Below are 10,065 nucleotides of genomic sequence, written 5' to 3' on the forward strand. Positions count from 1 at the left end.
ATGGTGGAAGATATGCTTGGATCCTTAACCCCTACTTAAAGGTCCCATGACATGGGATGCTTTTATATAGACCTTAGTGGTCCCCTAATACTGTATCTGAAGTCTCTTTTATATAGACCTTAGTGGTCCCCTAATACTGTATTTGAAGTCTCTTTTATATAGACCTTAGTGGTCCCCTAATACTGGATCGGAAGTCTCTTTTATATAGACCTTAGTAGTCCCCTAATACTGTATCTGAAGTCTCTTTTATATAGACCTTAGTGGTCCCTAATACTGTATCTGAAGTCTCTTTTATATAGACCTTAGTGGTCCCCTAATACTGTATCTGAAGTCTCTTTCCCAAAATCCACCCTTGGTGCAGAATTCCAGACACTAGAGCCAGTCCCACAATGAGCTTTCCTTAGTATGTGCCATTTCTGAGCCTGTAGCTTTTGAGGAGGCGGGGGGGGGGTCAAGGTGGAGGCTGGGGGTGTGGCCTTGACCAACTGACACTTTGCTCTTTGAAACCCATGATGTCTCTCTCTCATTGGTCGGCCAAATTCTCTGGGCGGGCAAAGCAGAGAAAGGGGAGGTAACCTTGCTCCTTATGACCTCATAAGGGGAACTTCTAATGAAGTAGATGCACTTAGTCCAGTAGCAGAAAACAGGTAAGTATAGGTACCGCAACAATGTCCTGTATTTAGTTACTTTTTTTTTTAATACTTAACGCGTGAAACAGTGATTGCAACATCATCATCATCATCAAAGAGGTTTCTCAAAGAACCTGTGGCTCACGCTATCTCATTTTCTAAGTATTGAAATGTTTTTTATGAACTAAAAAATGTATGTCAATTTTGAGTATGCATGGCAGAATGAAATCGGACTCCCTAGTAACTCCCGTTCAAGGGTCCCATTAGCAGATTTGGGATTTTTGGATCCTTTTTGGGTGTTCCCTGAGTCTGACAACCTCAGCCCTCTGGTCAAAGTGTCTCTGAGCACTTGGCCGCTTGCTGCCTCCTGAATGTAACCCGAACTCACTCCAACTCAAGAACCTTTTTATGTTTAGTCTTTGCATTATACAAGGTCAGGGGAAGAAACCACGCAGGGCCTCAGGCCAACGGAGGAAGAAGTCTCAATGAGCCAAGAAAAGGCACGGAAAATATGTATGTAATGAAGGAGAGAAAGATAGACGGGGGTGGGGGGGGTGATGATACACATCTGGCTCAGAAAGGATGAGGAGGACAGGATGTCATTTGGACGCCATGATTTAAAACAGACTTCACACCCGTGCTGATTCCAACAGACGGGTTATAAAATTACACCTGTTCCTGAAACCGTGTGTGTGTATGTGTGTGGATGTCTGTGTGTATGTGTGCATGTGTGTGTGTGTGTGTGTGTGTGTGAGTAAGAGAGAATACTTGGGTGGGCTGAACACCTGACCAGCATGTTTAGGATCATGATGGATGCTCGTCCATGTGGGTGGTTATCACATTGTGTACATTACAAATAGAACTACAAAGCTTGATGTTTCCTAAGCATTATGGGTCAGAAGAACTTCATTTTCTGATCACACCAGACTGTTTTAGGTGTGAGCAGCAAGCAGTTAGGAGCAAACTTAAGCAGCTCTGAGCAGGGAGCCCTGTTCGAGTGGAGCCATTTTGCAGAAAGGGGAGTGGACCAGCTGATGCAGATCAGCTGATAGTGGTTGGCAGAATCTGACGCGCGATCTCTACAGCTCACTGGTAAGTTGAAAGAAAATAAATGGCTGCCCAAATATTTAACAAAAAGGGTCTTCTACACCAGCTACTACATGTCCAACAAATTGAACTATCACTTAGCTGTCTTTCTTCTTCTGAACATGAGGACTTTGTCCTGGGGACAGGTGAAAATGATCTACTGTGGAGACAGAGACTGATTTTGTTGGTCCCATTCTCAGCGAGCTTACTAATAAGAAGATTGTACAAAAAAACACGTTTTGTGAGAGATCATCATCAGGGGGTCCAAGACCCTCAGAGTCCTTCAAGGTCCTCCGAGTACTGCAGGGGTGCACCAAATTATTGTTAATTCTTTGAATTAAAATAAAATAAAAAAATGTCAACATAGTTCAACATTCAACATAATATTGGCAAAAATTTTAATATTCCTGACTACCCCCCCCCCCCCATGATAGGCATACTGGCCTAAGGCTAAGATAGTCATCCACAGATGCGGTAAGTCCTAATGATTCACTGCTCCACATGTTTGTTCAACATTAAAACATCATTGCTATAATCATGCCATGAATTATTATTTTAATAGCTTAGTAGTCTGTGCAGAAAAAAGATATGTAGAAAGGTGTTAGACCGCCCTGCATGCTGTTGTAGGCCCAGTTTAATATGGAACCTATTCTACACAATATATGCATGAGGTCCCTGCTCCGTCTCTCTTCCTTGGCTTGGGCCGGCTTCTAGCCCCCCCCAGTAACAGCGTTGGCCCCATGCTGGCTGAGTCCAGCGGTCTGGGGTTCGAATCCGACCTGCTGCCCTTTGCTGCGTGTCGTCCCCCATCTAATCCCTTTATCTTTCTTATTATTTTATATATGTATATAGTAGCTCTCAGAAACTGTGCACCACATCCCCCCCTCTCTTTTTTTTCTTTTCTTAAATTTACTTACATTTTATATTTTTTACATTTCGTGTTGACACTGTAAAGGGTTGTTTCAATCTTGTTGCAAAGGTACTGCACTTGAGTATAATGACACTAAAGGCTTTCTATTCTTTTCTATTCTATCTCTCTTCCCTTTTCCAGTCCATGCACTATCACTATAATAAAGGGGGAAAGCCACAAAAAGTCATCTTTAAAAAATAAGGGTGAAAAAAGGGGTCCTTGGCTTAAAAAAGGTGGAAGACTCGTGCGTTTATTATTGTTTCCGTGGCAACCTGTTCCCCTCCTTTCAGAGGCCAGTCAGCATCCCAGCACCATAACAAAGTGTGACCACTGTTATCACAAGCCTCACAGACGCAGACAAGGAAACACGGTAACGGCTCCTGTTTTCAGTTAAGTTTGAGGCCAAAGGTCACAGAAGTGGAGTGAAACAAGAAAGAGAGAGAGAGAGAGAGAAAGAGAGAGAGAGAGAGAGATTGCTGTGCCGTCAGCCCTGTGGCTTCCAAATAGAAAAGCAGTGAGTGATATTTCTGGTCCGGGGTCGGGGCTGGGAACTGTGGATAGAGGAGCTTTTGTGCCGGCCGTCACACCCTCACGGGAAGCGCTCCCTTTGCGCTCCGCTGTGGTGGATGGATGCTCACTGGTGGGAGCTACGTTTCAGGAATTTCATTAGATGTGTTCGGGTGTAGTGGACGAGACCTTCACAGCAGTAAACCAGCAAATGGGTGTGGCTCTGAAAGAAGTTTTGGGGGAGCCCTGGCCTTCGGGTTAACTTTCATCCTTGAGCAGCCATCTGCCCTAAATCACAGCATCTCAAAAGGCCACCGTTGAGTTGTTATTCCAGTGTCAGCCATGTGATTTATTATTTCTAAGACATGGTGAGCTCCCTAAATTTGTGTCAGGCCAAATTTAACACAACGCAAAACTCTATCTTACCTGGACCTCATTGCCCTTTTAGCTCCGTGTAGCAGTCCACATTAAATGATGCCCACTCCTCTGCACAGACCACACTAATAAACCAACTCAGAGGGCTGCAGTTCACTTCCAAAGGCTTTATTTTGACAACTGAATGGTCTTTTAGCCCCGCTCCACGCTCAACAGTCCACCATTGATATGACAGGGCTCTCTACCTTACTGCGTCTCTCTCTCACGTACACAAACATTAATACAGTATGTATAGTAAATACATTTAAACAGTAATGGGACAGTTTGTTAAAGGTCCCGCTTAGATCCACATACGGTTTATGACCTTTTTTTGATAGTAAATATTTGGGTAAATGATTAGCATGGCAGCTTTCAGAGACAAGACTGTATGTGATGAAAGGCCGACTGAAGTCACCCGTGCTGCTTTGAATCGCATGTGCAAATTAGCAGCCAACCGCAGTCCCGCTGCAAAGGTGGACTTGTGAAGGCAGGTCATAGCACTGCCATACTGTACTTTCAAAGCCTTTCAGGAACGTTACGCACGAGAAATTGAAATTATGCAGGATTGTCATCCATGTTTGGAGTCACTGCCCCAAGTGAAGGAGTCCAAGTACTTTGGGCTCTTTGTCATGAGTGAAGGTAAGATGGAGCATGAGATTGACAGGCAGATTGGTGCAGCGTCAGCAGTAATGTGAATGTTGTACCATACTGCCATGGGGAGGAGAGAACAGAGCCTGAAGGCAAAGTTCTACTTGTTGATCTACATGCATCTTTGGTTAATGTGCCGAAAAGAGTGAGGACACTGATACAGGAGACAAAACAATAGTTTCTTTTGCAGGTTGGATGGGCTTAGCGAGAAAGGGTAAGGAGCTCAGACATCCAGTTTGAACTCATTGAATTGAATTTTTGTATTGAAAGGAATAAGATGTGGTGGTTTGGGCGTTTGATTTGGACGACTCCCTGGATGTATTACAGGCAAAGACCACATAGCAGGCCCAGAACAGCGCGGAGGGATCCCATCGGGCCTTGAAAGCTCCTCGGGAACCTTCAGGAAAAGCTGGAGGACGTGGCTAGGGAAAAGGACGTATGGGCTAGCCAACTTGGACCCAGAGAAGCGTTTGAAAATGGATGGATAGATGAATGGATGATGGACTTTAAGGAACTCTTGGAGGAGTTGACCTAACCCCCCCAAAACAACCCAAACACAACACTACTTTCTAATAATAATGTATACGGTTGATCCCTACTGGGGACTGCCTTGCTCAAGAGCACCTGGCAGTGTCCAGGAGGTGAAGTGACACCTCCCCAGCTGCCAATCCATACAGGGGATTTGAACCAGCGAACCTCCGGTTCCCAACTCAACTCCCTAAAGACTGAGCTACCGCCCCCATGTCCCTTCTATATTGTGCCAAATAGGATTTTAAATATGTTATAAACCAAGTACATAACAACTTGAAGTCTTGACTCGATGATGGAAGTAGATAACAAGTCAGCGAATGGCCAAAGTTCACAAAGAGCATGAATGTTCGTATCAAATGGCAAAATCCATGGAACAGTTGTCAAGATGTTTAACGCACAAACTGTGATGGTTTGGGTGGGTGCTTTGGTTTCTTTGTTTCTCCTTCTGTGGTTTTCGGTCCGGTCTTGTCTCCTTGCGTTGGTGTCTCAGTTCCTCCTCGATCTTGTGTGGTTATCTCTGTCTTGTGAATCCCTGGTAAGTGTCTGTTTGTTCTGCTTCCTGTTCTAATTTGGAAGTATGGTTTCCTGTCTTGTCTAGCTTTGCTTTGTGCCTGCCCCGCCCTAAAGTGTTTCACCTGACGTCTCGCCTGTTTTGACAAGGGACAACGGGACGCAGGGATTAAATACAAGAGGTAACGGTACCTCTTGTATTTAATCCCTGCGTCCCGTTGTCCCTTGTCAGATCCTTATGTCTCCTCCGTGTGGAAGCCTGTGTTCCTGTCGGTTTGCTGTCCTCTCATCGAGCCCTGTGTTCCCAACAGTTTTTTCCCGTTGGATCTTTTTCCCTGTGAGTTTTTGCTTCCCTGTTTATTCCCTTTGGATTTTTCCCTTTGTGTTTTCCAGCCCTTGTGCTTCAGCTTTTTGTCGTATTGCTTGGACTTTGTTGCTCTTCTTGTTAATAAAAGCTTGTTTAGCACTCCCCTACTCTGCGTCTGGGTCCTCCTTCAAGCCAAACTGTCACACAAATGTCACCCGGCTGGTGCTGTTAGAGGAAAAGCCAGGGCATTCACCCTACTGAGGCCATGTATCCAGTAGTTAGACATATTTGTGTCTGTACTAAAGTGACGGACCAACAGGCTGATAGCATCCCTGGAGCCACTCCTATAGCATGGCTACCAATTGCAAACAACAATTGACATCCGGCAGCAACAAAAACGGCATAATGTGTCTCTTTGCACTAAATTTCATTGAAATCTTGATTCCTGAGATTTCCTGCTTTAAAAAAAGCTAAACAACAAGCATGAAAATAAACCTCAATGGCTTAGGTATGCAGCATTTTGATATGCAGATAGCACGCTGGACTGAGCTTTTCCTTTACAGCAGATCAGCATGGATGCTTTTTATTAACTGCATCTGTCTCTCTCTCTCGCTCTCGCTCTCTCTCTCTCTGTCTCTCTCTCTCTCTCTCTCTCTCTCTCTCTCTCTCTCTCTCTCTGTGTGTGGCCTTGTGTTTACACAGACCGGCCATAATCTCTCCATGCAATAAAAAATAAGATTCCACATCACACGCCTGCATGCACCTGAATCATCCACCACAGATGCTGCTCTCCACTGGAACCCTACAGGTAAGAAACAGAGTGTGTGTTGCTGTTATCATCATCTACTTTGGAGACTTGAGGTTTCAAGCTATGAGATGATCATCTTGTTATGTGTGCTCCGGGACAGCAGTGGTAAATTCAGAAGCCCAAAAGTGTACGATGGCATTTAGGAGTCGACCCTCATTTGAAAAGGTGAACTAAAATTAGAACGCTCCCTTCACTGACCTATCTGTCACATACAGACAGATCTTATGTGGCTGCTGTATATAATAATAATAATAATAATAATGTATACTTTATTAATCCTGCAAGGGGAAATTACACTGTTTTCAGTGTTATTTAACACAGCCTGAATTACACACACATACTGTGTCCCTATACATGTTAATGCATAAATGAAGAGATGTCAGAGTGGGGGGGGAGGGAGGGGGCTGCCCATGAAAAGGCGCCCCGAGCAGTTTGGGGTTCAATGCCTTGCTCAGGAGCACCTTGGCAGTGCCCTATCCAGCTACCAGTCCGCCCTACTTTGGTCCGTATGGGGACTTGAACCAGTTCCCAACCCAACTTCCAACAGACTGAGCCACTGCCCCCCCCCGATAGTACATACATGGCAGTGTTTTACTTGCCTATGCTCCTCCGAATACTGAAGCAGAGACTCACGCTTGAAGCAGCTCTTTGAATTCCTTCGTGGTTAGAGAACCAGGTCTGCAGAAACGTCTCCTCTCCTCATCCATCCCGCTTGCGTCCAAACATTTAGCACAGATGGGGAATCTGGGTTTGACATAAAGGAAGCGAAAACAACCCTCACGAAGCCTATCTCTTAACATGAGAACGATGTGCACACACCCAGTGTTTGCACAAGATGTTGGCTGACATGAAATCAGTTCCTCCACTTTGCAATAACTTTAACATCAAACATATATTTAGCAGATTATACAGTTTATGCATCATCAGTGGGGCTCATTTGGCAACACAGGGGAAAGTGGAAGCAACAATTTAGGCTTGTTATTGAGCTGAGTGTAACAGATCTGCAGTGTGTCCGCTCCGCGATGATAGTGTTTAGACACGCCGAGACAAACACGGTGAAATGGGACATTTATCTCTGACGGAGCTCTTGTTTATAGGGAGGATTTGGACAGAGGAGGTGTTTTCATTTCACAACGGGCTGCCAGGAGTTTTCACAAAAGAAGGGAGGATGCAGAGAGAGAAGGTGTTTGTCGAGCCCTGAGGTTGAAGATATTAGACGTAAAGACAAACCATGTAAATGCAGTTTGAATTTGAATTCATCACATAAAAATGTATAAGACAAATTCCGATATGTGAAAATTCCCATTTAAACATGTGGGCTTTGGACGTTTGACATGTGTCACGTGATACATTTAAGTCATTTCTGATGTGAAAACATGAATATCACATTTTTTATGGAAGGCAACACACACACACACACACACACACACACACACACACACACACACATGCATACAAATGCAAATGAATGTGCAAACAAATGCATACAAGTTTGGAATGATTTCATACAATAAGTATGAAGCAAGGGAAGTAGAAAAGCCTCTGTGTCTTTGCATGTTAAAAGACACAGAGGCTCACATGTTCTGCAGGGTCAAAGGTTACATAAACACACACTGTGTGACTAGGTTAACACAGTAATCCCTGTACTCCGTCCCAGGAGAAGAAAGAGGGTTTTGTTGAAGTGCAATATTGACTCGTCCTGCCAAATATTGTTTAGTCCACTGTCCGTCTCGCAGAATCGTCACTCTCTGATGTTCGATGCCTCCTTCAGTTGTGTTTGGCAACTTTTGAGCTGGCTGCTGCACACCTCCTTCTTTTATTTCCATTCTGCAGTCATTCTGAGTTCAGTGGCAAACCTTGTCTTGTTGGTAGTTATTGTAGAAATGTAAAAAATGTGCATGCATGCATGTAGAAACCCATATAGCCGGACTCTGTGTCAGAAAAGACATTTAACTCTCAACTTTTTTATGATTAATCAGAAATCAGAAGTACTTTATAGATCCCCGAAGGGAAATTTTGTGTTATAGTTGCACTGTAATTAGCATTTTAATTTGATTTATATGAACAAAACATGGACAAGTCACTTTTAAAATGACTTTATTAACTACCTTAAAGTTGATCTGAAATTTGGCTTCCCCTCACACAAATGCTTTTTGTCATTCTGTTTTCGTGGACACAGCTTTTAAGCTTCAAGTCTCTGGGTGAGCGTTTCCCATCGTAGTGCTTGTCATTCGAGAGCGAGCGATGGCCCTGCTAGGGGACATCCAGGTCCGTGGAGTGCTACAGGCTGCAGCTACAACTGAAAAATGACTGTATCCTCGGGATATGTTCAGGGCTTCCTTGACTCAGACTGGCCTATTTTGATCAAAATCCTCAGTCTTCTCTAATAATACAACACAGTAAAGCTGCAGCTTAAAGCTCTCTCTTTTTCCACCTCTGTAAATATCCGTGGACTCAAACAGAGGGTTATTATGAAGAGTGATCAGTGAAAGGGCCCATTGATTTGGGCAGCTGGGGGAAGGTCATGTATGGACCTTTAGGAGAGAGAGAATGCAAATGGGAAGTCATGTATGTATGAATATATACATGTATATATCTATAAATGGCTGCAGACTTGAAAGTACAGCGTCCACCCATTTCCTCCGCTGATACTGATACTTTTTTTGTGTGTGTGTTCTGTTCAGGGTCCAAATAACAAACAACAGAATCAGCTTCATAAAAGTACCAATGTGGAGGAAATGTGGCTCTTGTTCAGGATTCCCTCTGCCAAGCTTGAATCTATGTGCTGCTAGTTCTTGGCTTTCGAAAACCTCCGGGGAATTGTGGAATGGTTAACTATGGGAATGCTTGTTCTGTAAGAACTCACTGCGGAAACAAACCCGAGTTTATTGGTCCAAGGTAGTGATGATGAAAGAGGCTGAAAGGTCAAAATGCCCCAGGGGCCAAGGCAGGTGCGCACCTTCGTACACGTGAAAGCAACTGAGTTTCACTTCAGGCTCTCGTGTTGCATTGCACTTTGAACTTTGTGTCAATTCAATATCCACAGACCTCAAATTCTCATATTCATATCTCACCACGCCTGGAGCTGTTCCTTCAGTGGGTGAAACAAATCCCACGTTTCCTTTCTGACAGTAATACCCTTATCCCCACTATCAAAGAACCCTGAACTAACCAGAATTGGCCATGAATTTCACGAGCCAATCACAGCATGGCGTCTCTTCTTCAATTGCTGCGATTGTCATTCCAGGAAAAAAGCAAAACCCTTCTCCTCCACCTCCGTTCATGGTCCCCTACGGCACCCTGGGTCCTCCTCCGGCACACCGCTCCCTGGGTATCCTGCTCTGCCTTTGAGAAAATGAAGGCTAACATGGGCCGATCTGGATTTGCTCCTTATGACATCATAAGGGGAAATGTTACTTCCCTTTTCTCTGCTTTGACCTCCCATAGAATTCCCCCACCCCCCCCCCTCCATGAGAGAGAGACATCCTGACTTTCAAACGAGCAAATTCACACCACCCCCAGCCTCCACCTTGCCCCCTACAGTTCTTAAAGGAACACACACGCATGTGGAACAAACTATACACGATATCTGAGAAATGGTAATATAGTTATATTAATATTGTAATAACATAATCATGATGGGGTTATATATGCAGGACAAACCACAGGAGCTTTGCACCCAGGGATTTAGTCAGGAAGCTGAATTTGAGCAGGA

Source organism: Etheostoma cragini, chromosome 6 (assembly GCF_013103735.1).
Source record: "Etheostoma cragini isolate CJK2018 chromosome 6, CSU_Ecrag_1.0, whole genome shotgun sequence".
NCBI lineage: Eukaryota > Metazoa > Chordata > Actinopteri > Perciformes > Percidae > Etheostoma > Etheostoma cragini.